Below are 18014 nucleotides of genomic sequence, written 5' to 3' on the forward strand. Positions count from 1 at the left end.
GCTGATATCAGTTTTCCAGGCGAGGGCTCGGAGATCATCCTTGCGACATCCGCCTTGCCCCTCCCGAATAGGATGGTCGTGGTGACGGCGATCGCGACTGGCGCCTTGATGACGGTGGTGTGCGCTGTCGGGCGATAAAACCTTCAATCTCGGGTGGCCGTTGTCTGAAGCGGGGTCGGGGTGAATTGACAGGAAACCCATGGAGTCGAAGGCGGCGGTACTGGCACTCTCGGTATAAATGACCCGCCTCACCACAGTGGTAACAGAGCGGTCTTCGGTCGGGCATGTGCCAAATGTCCGATTTATGCGCTGATGGCCGAGCCTCTCCAAAATAAGGAACCGTCTGCGCTGACTGAAGCGTCGCATACGGGGTGACGGCAGGTAGGGGCGCTGGTGCCGGGATATGGGGCCCGAATGCGTCGGGATAAGTCGCACGCTGGTATTCGCTCATGGTAGGAGGTGTCGCCGGCGACGGGGCGGTGCATCTTAAAACGTCAGCGTAGGTTGCGCGTCGAGGTTCACTTGATGTTGTGAAGGCCTCAACTGGTGGAGCGGCCTGAAGTGCTGCTTCGTAACGTGGTGCGCCGAGCGCTAGCTGCACTTCGTCACGCACGACGCTAGCGATGAAGTTGGCTGAAGGCTGCTGCGTCTGATGCACCTGTCGCAGCTCGTCACGGACTACCGCTCGGATAATCTCGTGAAGCGACTCGACGTCGGTCGTGAGAGCTCCTAGGCCACTGGTAGCAGAGGAGATATTCATTTACCGATCGTATTGGTGCGAGCGCTGGTGCAGGGCCTTCTCCTTGTCGACGGCGTCAGTGAGAAACTCCGCAACTGTTTTGGGCGGACTACGAACGAGTCCACCAAAACGCTGCTCTTTCACTCCGCGCATCAAGTGACGCAACTTCTTGTCTTCCGACATGGTAGGGTCAGCTCGCCTGAAGAGACGCACCATGTCTTCCACGTACATAGCCACACTCTCGTTGGGTTTCTGAATGCGATACTGGAGGGCCCATTCTGCTCGTTCTCGGCAATCGGAGCTGGCGTAGGTGTCCAGGAGCCTGCGACAGAACTCACGCCATGTTGTCAGGACGCCTTCGCGGTTCTGGAACCATGTGCGAGCACCATCCAAAAGACAGAAATAAACGTTTTTGAACTTCGCCTCGTCGGCCCATCCGTGGAACTCTGCTACGCGCTCGAAGTCCACCAGCCAGTCTTCCACGTCTTCAAGAAGGTCGCCATGGAAGGGACTTGGCACACGCAGTTTTTGCAGCGTGTAATGAGGTACCGGATGTACCGGAGTAGCCGTCGCAGGGTTAGTCGAGGTAGTAGCGGATGTAGCATCCATACCTGGCGACGTTGTCGTTGTCCTCTCAGGTAAAGGCTCAAACTCAGGGGCCAATCCCTGGATTCTCCGGCCGGCGCGGTGTTCTGGCGTGAGCTCCGGTATTAGGTCTAACGTTCCTGCTGCTGGGAGGGGTCTGTTGCATGGGTCGAGAATACCCAGCACCTCCACCAGAAAAATGTCACGTTTAATGAACAGGCGACGTCTAAAAGAGGCCGTTAAGGTAAGTCCGAGTCGCCAAAGGGGCAGCGCAGCACCACCAAAAAGACCAAGGCGCTAGCTCGTGAAAAAGACTGTCCTCGTCTTCTTCTGGGAGCAAGTGGCACAAACGCGTGGCAATATCTCAATTCGGCAATAGTCCATCGGATAAGCAGAGGTACCGTGCGCCTTCACAGATTTTTATATGCCACCTAAATCACTGGTACAGAGCAGTGCACTGTAGACGAATGCTGAAGTGTGCCTAGGCGTTATTTTTGTAGGTTTACATCGTTTCGTGATCGTTCCACGTCCATTTACTGTTTACATGCCGAATATGTCGGTTTGTGTTACATGAATATGGAAATATGTCCATAAGCAAATTTTAAAAGTTTATCAAAGATCGGCCAGATCCTACGCTTACGTTCAAAAATGTGTTAAGCAAACCTTTCTTTGATGTTTCCACCGTAATGAAGTGCCGGTCAGTCAGCGCGCATGACCAGCATAAACGTCAAAGCACACGTTATCCAAACCTAATGCCAATGATGGAAATGTATTCTCGCATAATCTGCCCGACAGCAAAAGTAGCGTGCGCTGTGCGCACTGGTTACTCACCATTTAAAACCTGCACCATTTGTCAACCCGAGATGAGGAAGTGCTGAACTGGCAAACGCCCTTATTTACCCTTCGCCGCGCCGTAGCTCTCCGGAAGCCGGTTCGCTACGGGGCCCCTTTCCCTGCGCCTTGCACATGGCCATCGCACATGTAGATCATGTCAACTCCGGCCAAGTGCACCAGTTCCAGCCCTGACCCTGCAGCACGTGCCCTACAGAGACAACCTGGGATGCACTACCTCACCTGTGCTGCTTGCAGCACATACCATTGCCAAGCCGAAGGTTCTCGATCACGGCAGTGGTAGTAATGCTCAACTCATACGGCAACTATGTACCACCTTTTACAGATCAGATAAAACTACGTGCCTCATGATTAGCAGGCCGGTATACTGGGACAATTTCTTTTTAGTTTTCTGTGAATCCTGTCATTTTCATATAACTGCTAGATCGTTTTCGAGTTCCCCGTAGTGGCGGAACACAATTATTTCAGGAAAAAGCTGGTAATTGAAAGTAAAATGGTGGTATTCACTGCTGCAGAATGGTGCTATCGCAGTAAGTGAGCGTGGAGCCGAAATAATTGTTGAACTCCGCTCTTATTTTATTTATTTTTTGCCGCGTGAATTTAGGTGCTGATACATTTATGGTGTATACCCATCGTTTACTGAACAGAAACACTGTGAGCTGGATTGACAATTCTTTTATACTGTATTACGATGAATGCTATAAACTGCTGCCAACCCAAGCATTATCACGCGGTATATATACTACTGAAACAGTCGTGACTAAGGTAGAGTGCCTGTATTTGTCTAACTTCTTTTATTAACAGCCTTTGAATAGTGCCCAGCGCAGAACACGTGTAAATCTGTGAATTTCTCCCAAATTCCAGGACTTTGATTTGATCATGCCATGGGAGCTGCCTGATCCTGCTACTCATTCCGAGGAACCGGGCTGGTTCTCACTGTTCTAGGTAAGCATCATTTCTCACAAGCGCACGCCCCAGTATCTTTTGTTTTTTTCTGTCCGTGTAATGAATTCCTATTTTCGCTAGTGCTTCCTGACCCAACTTCTCGAATTTGTCATGTAAAATTTTGCACGAAGGCTGCATTGTATCTACGCTATTTGAAACTATACGCATTTTATGCTGTAATAAGTTTTGTTGCACTTCTTTAATTCCAACGTGCCACGTTGACTAGGCGTGGGGTGTAAACAAGACGGACGGATCCTGCGCATGTTTTTTGTTGTAAATCTTCTCTGTAATACCTTCTACGAAAAATGCCATATATGTTGAAATATGAAATGTTGCTTCACAAATTTTCGCCGCAAAATTTACTATAGACTCCTTCGAACTCTCTGCTCAAACATCTAACCCCCCCCCCCCTTCAACGGCATTTCCGGAGGTCAAGCGCCCCCAGCATCAGTCATCCCTGCCAGCAACGCTGTCGCCACCCCACCCTTTCACCTTTTCCGTCTGTCATGAAAAGGTGCCCTGTCAAGTGTCTCCCCACATTCCGCTCTCCCCCCTCCCCCCCCCTTTTTTTTTTTTACGAAGGACCTTCTTTTTAAGCTGCACACCGCCACCTACGATGAATACCCCCTGCAGAAGGAGACGAATGGGCTCAGAAATGTCGCACTAATACATTCTTTTATTTGGCTAGGCTCACTCACTCTCAAAGTCCTAATTATTATTTAATTATTAGGTTGCACTTTGCCAATATGCCAGCATCGGTTAAGGACTGGTACGAATTTCTACCAGAATTGGGCTATGCTTGGACCATTGCCGGTGTGCTGCCTGGGCGGGAACATGCAAACGAAGATCAAGTTCGACATCACGTGCCGTGAGGAGCGTCCCTTCATCGTGGGCTTCCAACCAGATGGTAAGAGGTAAGTCGGGCGGCCGGAGGACACCACCACCCCGAGTCTTCTGGAGACGATTTGCCATGTAGCCGGAGCCTCCCTGTGGATGACCTCGTCACTCAAGGTAGTGTGACTGTCAACATGAATCTTGGATGATTTGGCGTAGTGATTACGATTTTTCCGAAAGAAGATGGGTCATTTCGCCTCTGCACAGATTACAGACTAGTAAACAAACAAGCAGATCTCTTCCCGTATCTAATACCAAGAATTTATTAAATAATTGACGAGACAGGGGGATGTCAATGGTTTTCCCGCACTGCCCTATGCAAAATATATTGGCAAGTACTACTAAAAGAAGATACGCGTACCAAGAAATTTACAGCATTTGTTACACCTTTCGACATATACGAGTGCAATCGGCTGCCGTTTGGATGAAAAAACTCAGGACCATGGTTTCAAAAGATGATGAACGATGCGCTAAAGAACTTCATCGGATAATTCTGTAATGTGTATGTGGACGACAAAATTGTATACTCGAAAACAAGGGAAGATCATGAAGAGCATATGGGAAAGGTCCTCGAAGCACTCAGCACTGCTTGACTCAATATCAACATAAAAAGTGAATTCTTCTGCAGGAAAGGGGTACTTCTTGGAAAAGTATTTGATGGAAGAACCAAGGGCACTAAAGAGGAGAGCGTTCAGCGCATCAAGAAGCTGGTAAAGCCATATGACATTCATTCTTTAAGAGTGTTTCTCGGGATCGCAGGCCACTTCCGCGCGTTTCTAAAAGACTGTGTGAGAAAAACTAAATGTCTCACTGCACTGACACAGAAATATGTGCCGTTCGTATGGTCCGATAAATGTAAGAACAGTTATATGGAACTTGTACAAGCCATTGCATCCGACCCTGTGCTGACACTCCCAGACTATGAATTGAATTGCCATTTGAACTTTGCATAGACGCTTCTCACTACGCTAGCTGGAGCAATTCTTGATCAGAGAGATGAAAACGAGCAACCTGGCAGGGAACTCAAGGTCATCGGATACTATTCTCGTACATTCACAAGACCGCAAGTAAACTACACAACGGAAAAGCGAGCACTATCGGTCGTAAATGCCCTAAGATACTTCAGAAACTACCTGGAAAGCGAGAAATTTCAAGTTGTTCACTGATTATCAGGCATTAACATACCACTTGGAGCTCGCAGTGCCAAAGGGCAGAATTGCCCACTGGGTGAGCGAGCTTCAGCAATTCAGCTTCGACCAGGCCAGAGGCTTCAGGGCACCGACGCATTATCCAGACTTCACGTGCCGCAAGAAATTTCGAAAGGAAGTGTTAATCTGATGCAACTCTGGGAGGGTACGCAAGAGATGGAGCTGCGCCAGGGGAAATTCTATGTTCCAGAAAAAAAGTGCCCACTATCCTGAATATATATATATATATATATATATATATATATATATATATATATAGAAACTTTATTTGGCTGGAAAATATTTTAAGTATAGCGGTGGTCGGAGCCCCTCAGTCCAGAGCCCCACTGGCCTCTGCCGCCTGCCGGACCTGGCTAATGAAGGACTTTTGTCCTGCCAAGTCGGAACGGGCGAGCTGTGCCTGTGGTAGGTCCTCCAAAATCTATCATGTCCTCCCGATTCTGGACTGCTATATCATAGCAGTCCAGAATCAGGAGGACATGATAGATTTTGGAGGACCTGCCACAAGCTCACGAAGAGTTTTACGTGGAAAAACATGAAAGCAGATGTTGCCAATTAAGTCAAGACGTGTCACGTGTGTCAAATGGTTAAATCAAAATACAAGCCACGTGGGAACAGAATGGTACTGCCAGAATACTCAACGATCCCATTCAAAGCCATTCATCTTGATTTTTCTGCGCTCAAGAAGAAAGGTGAAGGCGTTAGAAGAACTGACGCTTTTCTGGGCGCCATGCATGAGTGCACGCGCTTTGTTGCCGCCAAAGCTGGAAGAGAAGATGCGAACTGCGTCATATCTCTTCTCCAGCGGTACATCTTCAAGAACGCTGAAGTAATTGTTGCGGACAATGGACCGCGTTCAGAAGTGAGAAGCAGCACAATTGTGCTAATGAGAAAAACATAGCGATTCGCTACCCAGCACCTTACCATCCTGAGGTTAATTCTCACGCGGAATGCATAATCCGGGACCTGAAAATGTTTATAAAGTTATATCCAGAGCTTAAGGGAGGCTGGAAGAACACCTTGGAGGAAGCAGTGTTGCACCACAACAGGTCCTACACCGCAAGCATTGGGTCCAGCCCGCATTTTTCTGCATTCGGTACTATTCCTTGGTTGCCAGCTGACCGAGAGGTGGGCTTAGTCGACAGGATTCATTTAATGGAACATCCCAAGACCCAGCTGCAGCGACAGCAATACCGGATGACTATGAAGATGCACTTTGATCATCGCCACAAAACAAGGATGCCACAGATCGACCCTGGATCCATGACACTGTTGAGAAAAGGATTGGACTGAAAGACGCAATTTACTGGTGCGTGCTTCGTTGTTAAAACAGCTAAACAGCGAGGACTGTTGGAGACCATCTATTACAACGGACCAAGTGGTAGAATTGAAGAGGCACCTGTCGGAAATGTGCTACCATATTACCATCTTCAGGGCAATGACAGCCGGCCGGGAGAGTGTAGCCGTCCACATGGCCAATGGCCAGCGCGAAGGATAGAACAAGAGGCGAAGAAGGGAAGGTCACTTAAGAATGCCGCAATAAACTGATACAGTCACTATGTCTACGTAGAAACTTTACAACTTATTGCCTCGTCATGTTGTATCTGTATAATGACAAAATTTGAAGTTTCTTTCCCAGCCCTGTTATAGCTGTAGCCTTCCATGCTCATGCGGCAGCTTCACAGAAAACTAAAAAGAAATTGTCCCAGTACCCGGCATGCTAATCATGAGGCACGTAGTTTTATCTGGGCTGTAAAAGGTGGTACATAGTTGCCGTATGAGTTGAGCATTACTACCACTGCCGTGATCGAGAACCTTCGGCTTGGCAATGGTATGTGCTGCAAGCAGCACAGGTGAGGTAGTGCATCCCAGGTTGTCTCTGTAGGGCACGTGCTGCAGGGTCAGGGCTGGAACTGGTGCACTTGGCCGGAGTTGACATGATCTACATGGGCGATGGCCATGTGCAAGGCGCAGGGAAAGGGGCCCCGTAGCGAACCGGCTTCCGGAGAGCTACGGCGCGGCGACGGGTAAATAAGGGCGTTTGCCAGTTCAGCACTTCCTCATGTCGGGTTGACAAATGGTGCAGGTTTTAAATGGTGAGTAACCAGTGCGCACAGCGCACGCTACTTTTGCTGTCGGGCAGATTATGCGAGAATACATTTCCATCATTGGCATTAGGTTTGGATAACGTGTGCTTTGACGTTTATGCTGGTGATGCGCGCTGACTGACCGGCACTTCGTTACGGTGGAAACATCAAAGAAAGGTTTGCTTAACACATTTTTGAACATAAGCGTAGGATCTGGCCGATCTTTGATAAACTTTTAAAATTTTCTTATGGGCATATTTCTATATTCATGTAACACAAACCGACATATTCGGCATGTAAACAGTAAATGGACGTGGAACGATCACGAAACGATGTAAACCTACAAAAATAACGCCTAGGCACACTTCAGCATTCGTCTACAGTGCACTGCTCTGTACCAGTGATTTAGGTGGCATATAAAAATCTGTGAAGGCGCACATACCTCTGCTTATCCGATGGACTATTGCCGAATTGAGATATTGCCACGCGCTTGTGCCACTTGCTCCCAGAAGAAGACGAGGACAGTCTTTTTCACGAGCTAGCGCCTTGGTCTTTTTGGTGGTGCTGCGCTGCCCCTTTGCCGACTCGGACTTACCTTAACGGCCTCTTTTAGACGTCGCCTGTTCTTTAAACATGACATTTTTCTGGTGGAGGTGCTGGGTATTCTCGACCCATGCAACAGACCCCTCCCAGCAGCAGGAACGTTAGACCGATACCGGAGCTCACGCCAGTACACCGCGCCGACCGGAGAATCCAGGGATTAGCCCCTGAGTTTGAGCCTTTACCTGAGAGGACAACGACAACGTCACCAGGTATGGATGCTACATCCGCTACTACCTCGACTAACCCTGCGACGGCTACTCCGGTACATCCGATACCTCCGGTACCTCCTCATTACACGCTGCAAAAACCGCGTGTGCCAAGTCCCTTCCATGGCGACATTCTTGAAGACGTGGAAGACTGGCTGGTGGACTTCGAGCGCGTAGCAGAGTTCCACGGATGGGCCGACGAGGCGAAGTTCAAAAACGTTCATTTCTGTCTTTTCGATGGTGCTCGCACATGGTTCCAGAACCGCGAAGGCGTCCTGACAACATGGCATGAGTTCTGTCGCAGGCTCCTGGACACCTACGCCCGCTCCGATTGCCGAGAACGAGCAGAATGGGCCCTCCAGTATCGCATTCAGAAACCCAACGAGAGTGTGGCTATGTACGTGGAAGACATGGTGCGTCTCTTCAGGCGAGCTGACCCTACCATGTCGGAAGACAAGAAGTTGCGTCACTTGATGCGCGGAGTGAAAGAGCAGCGTTTTGGTGGACTCGTTCGTAGTTCGCCCAAAACGGTTGCGGAGTTTCTCACTGACGCCGTCGCCAAGGAGAAGGCCCTGCACCAGCGCTCGCACCAATACGATCGGTAAATGAATATCTCCTCTGCTACCAGTGGCCTAGGAGCTCTCACGACCGAGGTCGAGTCGCTTCACGAGATTATCCGAGCGGTAGTCCGTGACGAGCTGCGACAGGTGCATCAGACGCAGCAGCCTTCAGCCAACTTCATCGCTAGCGTCGTGCGTGACGAAGTGCAGCTTGCGCTCGGCGCGCCACGTTACGAAGCAGCACTTCAGGCCGCTCCACCAGTTGAGGCCTTCAGAACATCAAGTGAACCTCGACGCGCAACCTACTGCTGACGTTTTAAGATGCACCGCCCCGTCGCCGACGACACCTCCTACCATGAGCGAATACCAGCGTGCGACTTATCCCGACGCATTCGGGCCCCATATCCCGGCACCAGCGCCCTTACCTGCCGTCACCCCGTATGCGACGCTTCAGTCAGCGCAGGCGGTTCCTTATTTTGGAGATGCTCGGCCATCAGCGCATAAATCGGACATTTGGCACATGCCCGACCGACGACCGCTCTGTTACCACTGTGGTGAGGCGGGTCATTTATACCGAGTGCCAGTACCGCCGCCTTCGACTCCATGGGTTTCCTGTCAATTCACCCCGACCCCGCTTCGGACAACGGCCACCCGAGATTGAAGATTTTATCGCCCGATAGCGCACGCCACCGTCATCAAGGCTCAGTCGCGATCGCCGTCACCACGACCATCCTATTCGGGAGGGGCAAGGCGGATGTCGCAAGGACGATCTCCGAGCCCTCGCCTGGAAAACTGACATCAGCGACCTTTCGAGGCGAGGCCGCTGATACTGGACGTACCGAATACCTCCAATCGAAGCGACCTCAGACCGAGGGAGAGTTGACGACGCCAGTGTCTGAGGCTGGAGACCTTTCCATGAACATACCTGTGCTGATCGACGGTCGAAATGTTACTGCCTTAATCGACACTGGCGCTGACTATTCGATTATCAGCGGAAAACGGTCAAGCCGTTTAAAGAAAGTCCTTACGCCTTGGACAGGGACGCACGTACGGACAGCTGGCGGACATGTCGTCAAAGCGCTTGGTGTGTGCACTTCTCGGGTGCAAATTCAAAATTCAACGTATCTGACCAGCTCCCTTGTTCTCCGAGAATTAGTACTCGGAATAGACTATCTTCGAGAGTACGGCGCCATCATCGACCTCCGCCGACGCTGTATCTCTTTCTCTACAAAGAAAGCGACGACACGAGACGTCAGCCGCCGCACAGCCGCTCTTCGAATTTCCGACGACAGCGTCACGATACCACCTCGTGCTAGTGTCATGATTCCGGTTACGTCCGAGGGCATACGTAAAGGCGAAGTCCTCGCAGAGTGCACCGTCACCCTTCTACTTACCCTCGGAATTAGCGTGGCTCGAGGAATCATTGACGTTAGGGATGGCCAAGCTGACGTCTTGATCACAAATTTCACAAATGAGCACCGACACCTCTTCCGGGGCACTGCCGTCGCTTACGCTGAAGCCTGGGAGGACGTCATTGAGTGTTTCGCTTGTGGAGAAAGCGACATCGATGAAGAATGCGTCCCATATATCGACATCATGGCGCCCCATCCTGTGTCATCACAGATCGAGGAGCGGCGTTTACGGCAAGGCTGCTTGAAGTTTTTCAGCTGAGTTACACCACGCACCGAAAGACGACTGCCTATCACCCTCAAGCAAATGGCTTGACCGAAAGGCTTAACAAAACAATGACCGACATGTTGTCGATGTACATAGACGTGCAGCATAAGACGTGGGACGAGGTACTACCATACGTCACGTTTGCTACGCAAGAGACCACACGCTTCACGCCGTTTACTCTTGTTTACGGTCGTGAAGTGCAGACGATGTTAGAAGCCATGTTACCATGTAAAAATTCTGACAATCTTGATAAAGGCACTGAGCGTTTCGTGCAACGTGCCGAGGAAGCACGCCAACTGGCTCGCGTGAACATCAGGAAACAGCCGTGTATTGGGGCGCGACACTACAACCTTCGCCACCGACAAGTTGAGTACCAACCGGGTGACCAAGTGCTAGTTTGGACCCCCGTCCGCCGTAAAGGCCTTTCGGAAAAACTTCTCAGTCAGTACTTCGGCCCTTACAAAGTGCTTCGGCGAGCGAGTGACCTCAATTATGAAGTTCTTCAGGACGGCACCCAGCCAGCACGACGCCGACAACCGCGGCCCGAGATTGTGCACGTAGTGCGGTTAAAACCATATCGCACACCATAATAGTCGTGGTTTCCGGACCATTATGTCTCTCCTGGGACAAGTCTTTCTGCCCGTCCATGTACTGTTTAGCATCGAGTCGATGATCTTCTGGGAGGAGGGGTAATGCCACGCGCTTGTGCCATTTGCTCCCAGAGGAAGACGAGGACAGTCTTGTTCACGAGCTAGCGCCTTGGTCTTTTTGTCGGTGCTGCGCTGCCTATTTGGCGACTCGGACTTGCCTTAACGGCCTCTTTTAGACGTCGCCTGTTCATTAAACGTGACAATATATTACCTAGTTAGAGTGTCGGACACATTCCTGCAAGCACAAGAGTCATACAAAGTTATACAAACAGAAGAAAATGCCCAGGGGCGGTACGGTGAGGGACGTGCAAAAGTCGTGAAAAAAAAAAGCTTGGGGGCCGTCGCTATTCCGGCTGGGTAATTTCCACAGCTACAAAAGCCGTAATACAGCCTTATTTAATACTAACACTTTTCGTGAAAGCTACGAGCATGAGCGACGACGACATCGGATTCAGGCCGGCGCAATCGCACGCCTTTTTAACGAGTTGTACAGCTTTGGCAAAATACCCGTATGCATTTTATTGAAAGCGAAAATAGCAACGCTTCCAGTACAAAAATGCATACACCGTTTTAGTGCAAGAATATATACAACCGGCATTCTTTCAAGGGCGCTAAGAGTAATATTACTGCCAGCGGGCGTATAATTGCCCGCTCTTTTTATAGCGGTCCGTGGTGTCTTTGACAGTGCCATGGCGACAAAATGAAAAAAGGAAGAAAATGTCAATTCTAATGATACAATCTCCCCGCGAACAAAAAAGTTGAACACTTCGTGTTTACTGCAGAAATAGAGCATCGACGCAGCACTGGCACGACTCCGCGTCCGGCGACAAAAACATTGGTTATGCTTCTATTCTGCAGCAAAATGATGTCCGCTAAAGCTAAGTGACGCGCAGTTTTCATTTCATTAAAAACCATGTCCATGGTAAGACTTCCAGCACCAACGAGAGTTTCGATACAAATGAAGTTCAGCTGCAGTGCATGCCTATACCGACGGCGCACAGCGAACCGGCTCGGCCTTGCTTGCATGCAGCGCAGCTGGCGGCGTCGCAAATATCAGCATGTTTTCTTCTTCGTGTGAAATTATTGCGAGGGTAGGGTTAAGCGGCAACAACGGTAACAAAACATTGCTGTTCGGGAGCGTCGGTGGTTCGTTCTCAAACGCCGTCCGCTTCAGAACGATCAGTGGCGGTGAGGCTGCCGACGACACCAGAGCGTACTAGCCGTGAAACTTCTCTGTGGCTGAATGGCCGCGTCGCTGTGCCTCAGGGAGATCTTGCAGAGAGATCCTCTGTCGGACAGGCAGATCTCGCCGTTTTCCAGTGTGGGTGAGAAAAACCCGACAGTCGTCGGTACCTGGTGTCCACAAATTATACTTTACCGAGACCTGCTCACTCAGGCAGGATTGGGACAAGGCGCCGCTGGCCTTTGATCTCGCAACCGCCGATTTCACTGATCGCGCACCGTAAGCGTACTTGCGTGTCAGTCGTCTTTGTTGGTCGGATCACTGCGGCATTTAGTAGCACGCTACAGGGACCCCCTTCCATAGCAAGGAAGCCATGAGGCCGGGACGAATGGCGAAGAGCGGATGGTGGTGGTGCGAAACGCACGTGACGAGTAGGACTGGCCCGGTCGGGAGGGAGTGTGATAGCAGAAGTGGCTAGAGCGTAGCAGTCAAAGTAGGCAGGCTTCAGACAGTCGACGGCGACCGTATCTTCCCGGCCATTCATGAGCATTAAAACATATTTAAGCGCGCTTGAGTAACTCAAAGGACCATCATACGGCGGCCGTAAGGAAGGACGCACACGACATTGCGCAAAGCACTGCGTAGACGGTAGGCGTAGTCGGAAGCATCAGCAGGTACGGTGGGCGAGTCGTCGAAGCATTCGTCAGGGACTCGAAGAGTGGTGTCAACCGTAAGCTCGGCGGCGCTGGAGGAAGAGTCACTGCAGAGAGCGGTGCGGGTGTCAAGCATAAGGAAAGGAAGGCGCTCGATCTATGATGAAGGATAAGTTAGAGCCATAAGTGAAGCCATAAGTGAAAACTTTAGATGATCGCGTTAGATATCGTGTGGTAAGAGGTATACTATAGTCTCGATGTGATTGACGCCGAGGAGACGAGAGAGATTGGCGAATAATGTTGAGTCGAATTGACCACCACGGTTGGTCATAATGGCGGAAGGGACACCATAGCGACTAATCCAGAGAGTGGTGAGTGCGCGAGCTGTCGACTCCACCGTTATATCCAGAAGGGGCATTTGCTGAACCTGTCAATACAGGTTAACAAATAGCGATGGGTCCCGCAGGGAGGTAGGGGGCCGACAATATCGACGTGCAGATGACCGAAGCGGGAGAGTCGCAGTGTGGCAATTGAGAGTGTTGGCGGTTGAGGCACGTGCGTGACCAGCGGCAAACGTCTACATTGATACTTAGGCCACACAAAACGAGAAGTGACGAGTCGCTGCGTTGCGCGAATGCCAGGATGAGCCAGAGAATGGAGGGCATCAAAGACGGTCGGGCGGTGTGGGCGAGGTACATAGGGACGATGACGTCCGACCGAGGTATCACGAACGAGGGGCACGTCGCAGTCAGGGAGCAAGACATCTTAAAACGCCAGAGAGCTGCCGCTCGTGCGAAGCAGCTGGAGGTCCGCGTCGATAGTCTGGACGGCAGTCATGGCCGTGAATTATATGACCGGTCGGCCGTGGTGTGTCGCATAAATGACGGCGCGAGAAAGTGCGTCGGCAATGATGTTGCATTTTCCGCTGACGTGACGAATGTCGCTGATGTACGAGTCAGACATGCAGGTGGGCTGTCTGATATCGCGGGGAGCGTAGCAGGTGCTGCTGGACGCTAGGGCGGGCGTCAGTGATTTATGGTTATTAAGGACATGAAAGGGGCGTCCCTTGCGAAAATGTCGAAAGCGCTTCACAGCCAAATAGATGGCCAGCAATTATCGACCGAAGGTGCTATAGCGGCGCTCAGGGGCGCAAGCTTCTTGGAAAAGAAGGTGATGGGCTGCCAAGCACCAGCAATGAACTACTGCAAGACTGCGCCGACAGCGGTGTCCGATGTGTCAAACATGACGGATGTTGGGGCGTTGCAATTGCGGTGGAAGAGGGGCGTCGCGCTTGCAATGGTTTCTTTGATGTCTCTAAACGCGCGATCAGCGGTGTCATTCCAGGGGACAGGAGTATTCGGTGTCTTGAGGCCCGAGGGAAGGTCATTGGAAGGTTGCAGTATATTGGTGGAGTGAGGAATGAAGCGTCGTTGATGGTTGGCGAGGCCGTGAAACTCGCGCTGTTGGGTGTTGGTGGATGGCCGTGGAAATTCATGGATGGCTGTAACACAAGCTCGGGAGTGAACGAATGCAGTGTGCGTCTACGCGAGGGCCGAGAAAATCCAACTCCGTAACACCGAACTCGCTCTTCCAACCTTAACGACAAGACCATATTTGCCGAGTCTTGCGATCACTTGACGTAGGTGGAGCTTGTGAGCTTCGGTGTTGGTGCTGAAGACGAGAATGGCGTCAAGATATGCAAAGCAGCAAGTCAAGCCACGTAAAACCTGGTGAACGATACGCTGAAAGATCTGGGCCGCATTTTGAAGACCGAAAGGCAAACGAAGATGTTCGAACAGTCCGAAGGGTGGTATTATGGCGGTCTTAAGAATATCAGAGTGTTCCACAGGAATCTGGTGGTAGACTTCCACCAGGTCGACCTGGCTGAATATGGTGCAGCCGTGCAGTGCCGACGTTAAATCCTTGGTTTGGGAAATTGGCTACCGGTCCAGGACAGTGGGTTTGTTGAGAGCAAGGTAATCACAGCATGGGCGCCACTCACTGGCCTTCTTTGGCACCATATGGAGTGGCGAGGCCCAAAGACTAGCGGACGGACAAATGCTGACAAGATCAAGCATGTGTTCAAACTCTTTTTTGGCGACAGCCAGACGATCCGACGCGAGGTGCACGCAGATCTCCGGTGCGATCCGGCGCGAGCAAGGACGCAGATCTAGGCGCCAGTGTCGACGAGATAGCGGACTTTAGTGACACGGTCGGTGACCTGGATTAGGCACTGGATCTGGGGCCGGGAACAGCGGTTGTTGTCAGTGTTCGGCCCGACCGTTTCCCACGGAGGAGCAAGGCTGGCGGCACTGGTTTGCGCGAGAGTCGCAGCAACGGTGGTACCAGCAAAGCGTAACGGTAGGCGGAGAACGGCGTCCAGAGTGACTGGAGCTGGGGTAGCGAGGTCGCGATACCTGCCGGGTGAGATCCTCGTTAGCTTCCAGAAGACGTGCATAGCTGTCGCCAGCAGCTGCGCCATTGGAGGAGGTTCGGGAGGGCGATGAACATTGGCCACAGAGGGAAAACTTACATCCATGTTGGCCAACTGAGCCAAAGATTCCAGTGTCGAGGATAAAGCTACTGCAGGAAAAGTTCGCGCAGAAGTGCGCTGTCGGTTGAAGGAGCCAGGTCTCCAGCCATGGCTTGCATGCGACACAGTAAGTAAATAGGTTTGCGGTCGCTGAGATCGTCCAATGTAAGAAGCTGCTGTAATCGATGCTCCTCCGTTATACTAGTGCGCTGGATGACCGTCGCCTTAAGGTGACATAGGGGCGGTGGACCGGCGGCGAGCGTAGAACATCGCGAACAACCGCAGCAGTATTAGGCGGAAGCACTCAACGAAATGTGGTCCAACATGGTCAACTGCCAACTGAGGCGGTGACGATGGAACAAGGATTCGCTGTTAATCAACCTAAGTTCAGAGTCCGACGACCAGAGCTCAGGGAGCTTGAGCGCGGAGACCTCGGGCTTGCGGGGTGGTTCCGATGGTGACGGTACTTGACCGGAGGGCATCCGTGACCATGGCTTACTGGATAGAATGCGGACTGCGAAGAAAGCGGGGCTGAAGCTCCTGTTGGCGGTAGGCCTAGTCAAGCGGCTGAGGCAAGTGCAGGGCAGTATCCGAGAGCGATGAAGCGAAGTCTGGAGTCACCAATTTGTGGTGGAGTAAAAACCAGATAGTCGATGGTACCTAGTGTTCACAAATTATATAACAGCGGAGCTGTTGTAGGTCGAGGCGGCGCCGTCCGTACGCCGGTGTCACGCAGGTCACGTAGCCGGGAGAGGATGAGAGCCGCGCCGGGCCAGGGCAGGTCATGTCACCAGCAGAGGCGGAGAGGTGCAAGGGGAGGAGGCAACCAATGAGAGGCCGCGCTGGGCGCGAGGAGGAAAGGCGATAGGTAGAAGAGAAGGTGTTTCTGTGCGGCGCGCCCTTTCGGATAAGGCGCAACGCGCAGAGCTGCTGCCGGCGCCGTCCGCGTTTCCTCGCGTTCGCGCCGAACGCTCGCGGTGTCCGTGACTGCAGCCGATGCCTCTGGCGGCGGCTCGGCAGGTTTCGACCAGAGAACTGCACACGCGTAGAGTAGAATCGGAAGTCGCTGCCTCTTCTCGCCTCGCAACATTTCAATATAAGTTCGTGTTGTTGATGTGTTTGCGCAATTGCATCACGTGCACCAAATGTGCATGTAACACTAGGTGTAACTAAAACAGATTCGCTGTTCGGCCATATTGACAGAGTGGAAGGGAGGTGTAATTTTTTGTTAACACAGCCCGCTTAATCAGGAAGGAGCGAGACAAAGCGCCGCTGCTGTTCGATCGTGCAACCGCCGTTCCCACTTTGGTTTGGTGCCTATATGTATGTCACAACCCACTACGGGGGATTGGCCATGATCAGGCGGCACGGGTATAAAAGGTAAGAATACTTAAATGGGATTTTTTGTTTAAGAATGAGAAATAAAAATAGTACTAATCGTTAGTATGAATTTTAAATTATCTTGAAATATCAAGTTAAAATTTTTGTTTTCTTGTTGAGGAAAATAAAACAATAAAATTAACCTGGCCGCCCCCTTGTTTTCCTTACAAAATTATGTATGGCATCACATGCTTTTCTATTGCAGTGTCCCAGTTTCGACGCCCCCAGAGACAGTATACGACAGGATGAAAATCGTTAATCGTTTCTATCAACTGTGTGACAGTCGAAAGGTGGTGTCGAAATCCATGCTGGTTGGGGAAAAAAAAGCTTTCTTGTCTTCAAGGTAGGTGTATATTGACTTTGAAACTATGTGTTCAAATAGTTTGCAGCATACACATGTGAGTTAAATTGGCCGATAGTTTCCAATATTTTGCCCTTCACCAGACTTGTGAACAGGAACTACTTTTGCTACTAGCCAGTCCAGATACCCAGATAGGGGCCTGATTGTACTTTTGTTTTTAACGACACTGGTGAGCTCCCAGCCCGTATTTAGTAAGGCCTGTCGTATGCCCTCTGATCGATTTTTATTCTTCTATACATTTCTTTCTGATGGTCACGGTCCCCTGTGAGTAATTCACCTAGATGAACGTACTCTTGCACAGACTCAAGAGGCTCATTGGCCATCATCAATTCTTGTTCCATTGCCAGGTTATTGAACTTTATTTTTCGGTTCTCCGCGTTAATCTTCCACCCTACTTTTACATGTACTTGGTTTACATCCTCAATGATTTGCTGCAATTCATCCCCAGTGTTGTTGACCAGGAGAATGTAATCTGCAAATTGAAGGGTGTTGATATTCTCCGTTGATCGTCCCTCCTAAGCCTACCCCCTCTAATAGCTTGAATACTTCTACGCACGCAGCGGATAGTATAGTTTCTCCTTGCCTGACCCCTTTCTTGATAGGTAATTTTCTGCTTTTCTTGTTGAGAGCCAAGGTAGCTCTGGCATCTTTGGAGATATTACCCAAGATATTCACGTATGCCTCCTGTACTCATTTAATGCGCAATGCCTCCATGACTACTGGTATCGCTACCGAATCAAATACCACCGTACAAGGAGGAAATAGCTGAACACTACAAGAACATCAGGGAAAACCGCCCTATTTTACCCAAACTTCACCCTTCACTGAACACGGAACAAGCACTTGTCCTCCTGAAAGTTCAAAACAACACTCTCCTCACCCCACTAATGCTCTAAAA

This window comes from Dermacentor silvarum, chromosome 3 (genome assembly GCF_013339745.2).
Source record: "Dermacentor silvarum isolate Dsil-2018 chromosome 3, BIME_Dsil_1.4, whole genome shotgun sequence".
Classification (NCBI taxonomy): Eukaryota; Metazoa; Arthropoda; class Arachnida; order Ixodida; family Ixodidae; genus Dermacentor; species Dermacentor silvarum.